Source organism: Pteropus alecto, unplaced genomic scaffold, assembly GCF_000325575.1.
Source record: "Pteropus alecto unplaced genomic scaffold, ASM32557v1 scaffold75, whole genome shotgun sequence".
NCBI lineage: Eukaryota > Metazoa > Chordata > Mammalia > Chiroptera > Pteropodidae > Pteropus > Pteropus alecto.
In genome coordinates, this window is record NW_006440638.1 from 4,089,726 (window position 1) to 4,092,499 (window position 2,774).

Sequence of the window (2,774 nt, forward strand, 5' to 3'; positions counted from 1 at the left end):
ATTGTTCAAGTTTTTCTAGTTATCTAGTGATATATAAATAATTATTTTTAAGAACAAAAGCAAAGATAAAGAAGGAAAAAATACTGCCTTGTAGTGACTTGTTACTCAGTTATTCACTTTGACAATTTTGAGGAAGTATGAAAATAAAAAAGGAAAATAAAAAAGACTTAGCAAATAATTATAAATAATATCTGATTTCTTTTTCTTTCAATTTGAGGCACTGTATTTTAAAAGATACTAAGAGTTTAGAAAAGGAAATATTAACTTCAACACATTTGTCAATAAACAATTTGCTCAGCATTATATAGGTATAATTGAAAAATTAATTGTGTATATTTAGGGTGTACAAAGTAATGTTTTATGTATGATACATTGTAAAATTATTGTCACAGTAAAGCTAATTAATATATCCCTTACTTCACATAATTAACTATTTGTGTGTGTGTGTGGGTGTGTGTGTGTGTGGTAAGAATATTTACATCCTACTTACTGTCTTTGCAAATTTCAAATACACAATACTCTATTATTAACTATAGACCCCATGCCGTACATTAGATCTATAGTACTTATTTATATTGCGTAACTGAAACTTTATATTCTTTGACCAAATCTCCTCATTTCTCCCACCATGTCCTGCCAACTATCATTCTACTCTTTGCTTTTATGATTTTGACTTTTTTAGATTCCACATATAAGTGACATCATGCAATATTTGTCTTTCTGCATCTGCTTTATTTCACATAATGTAACATCCTCCAGATTCATCTATGTTCTTGCAAATGGTACAATGTATTTTTTCTTAAGGTTGAATAATACTCCATTATATGTATATGCCACATTTTCTTAATCCATTAATCCATGGATGATCACTTAAGTTGTTTCTATATCTTGATTGTTATGAATAATGCTGTAATTAATATGGGAGTGAAGATATATCTTCAATATACTTATGTCATTTTCTATGGATATAAACTCAGAAGAGAAATTGGTGGATCATGCGATAGTTCTATTTTTAATATTTTGAGGACCTCCATTCTGTTTTCTGTAATGGCTGTACCAACTACATTTTCACCAATAGTGTACAAGCATTCCCTTTTCTCCATATCCTTTCCAACACTTATCTTTTGTTTTTTGGATGATAGTCATCCTAATCTGTGTGAAGCGATAACTAATTGTCGTTTTAATTCCTAGTTCACTGATGGTTAGTGATGTTACACATCTATTTGTATATCTGTTGGCCATTTGCATATCTTCTTGGGAGGATTGTCTATTCAACTCCTTTGCAGTACGATACTTTCATGAGGTTGAGCAGTGGCAGTGAGTCACAGCTTCCAATCAGCTATACAGTCAGGAGGGTGAACAGCCAATACTGTACAAGTGTACTATGTTGCCAGTATTTTTGGATATTGTGTTCTTATCATATTTAAGGTAGGCTGCACTAAGCTATATATATATGGCTATTAAATGCACTTTTGATTTAAGATATTTTCAACTTATAATGATTTTATCAGAGATACAACCCCATCATAAGTAGAGGAGCATCAGTATGTGAAAAAGCCATATTTAGCATATCTCTTATGGCTCCTTTACAAAAATCTCCCTTGCTAGGATCTCTTTCAAGAGTTGTGCTTTATTTCAAAATAGTCAAGAGACAGAAGTGAAATCGATAAAAAAATTACTACAACTCAAAATGACCTTATTCTACAATATATTTGATTTTCATCCTTTCCGCTATGGGTTAAAATACTCTTTCTTAGTGGCATGTTTTATGCTTATCCCATATATTTAATAACAAAATACAGGATGCCTTGCATTGGTTTATGGTGCTGGTTACTCACTAAAGAAGTCTTCACCATACCAACAGCTTAGAGCACTGGAGGTTTTGCCCTTCAAGAACATGAAATATTGTAAGATTTAGGGGTAAAGGCTATTCTTTTTGTTTGTAAAGCAAAAGAAGTCTGTTGTGAAAGAAGAGATGGGAAGAGAGAACAAAAAACCTTTGGAGAGAGTTCATATAGAAGCAGAAGATATGGACATTCATTTCCCCAGTCTCTTGGAAAGTATCCCAGGTTAAACATGACTGCCATAAAAGCTCAGAAGTTTGTTAAACTGAATTTCTGCAGTAATAATACAAGTTGAAAATAGAAAGTTGTCCCTTCTAGGACTCAGTAAAAATTCTGTAGTTCAATCTAAACAAAAGTCAAAGGAAAAAAATCTGTTGGTCAGCAATGGAAAAGATTCTCTCTGAAATCCAAAACTAAGATGCTGGTGTGATTTGGGGAAACAGTACAAGTTAGAGATATGGTTAAATATAGCCCAAAAATTGTGGCCCCAGCTGGAAGATATAAACAGAACTGTAATCTGAGTCTGGGGAACCATCTGCTGCAGTGGTTTTCAACCCAGATTGCATATTAGTATCAGAATCCTCTGAGGGCTTTAAAACTACCAGTTTCTAGGACTCACCCGAGATCGATTAAGTTAGAAGCTTTGTCATCAAGATCTAGGCATTTGAATATTTGAAAAGTTTCCCAGGGATTTTAATGTACAGCATAGATGAAGAACCACTATTTTATATAATTTTGACCTACGAGAATTATGCAATTGAACAAGATTTGATAAAATAAAAAAAAAAAGATATTGTTGGTAGTTTCGAGGTACTAGGAAATGGAAATTAATATGAGTATAATAAGCATTATTATTGACAAAGTGACTCACCTCACCCACCTTAAAATTTTAGAAAATTAAAAAGATTAAATTTCCTTTCAGGGTCATTC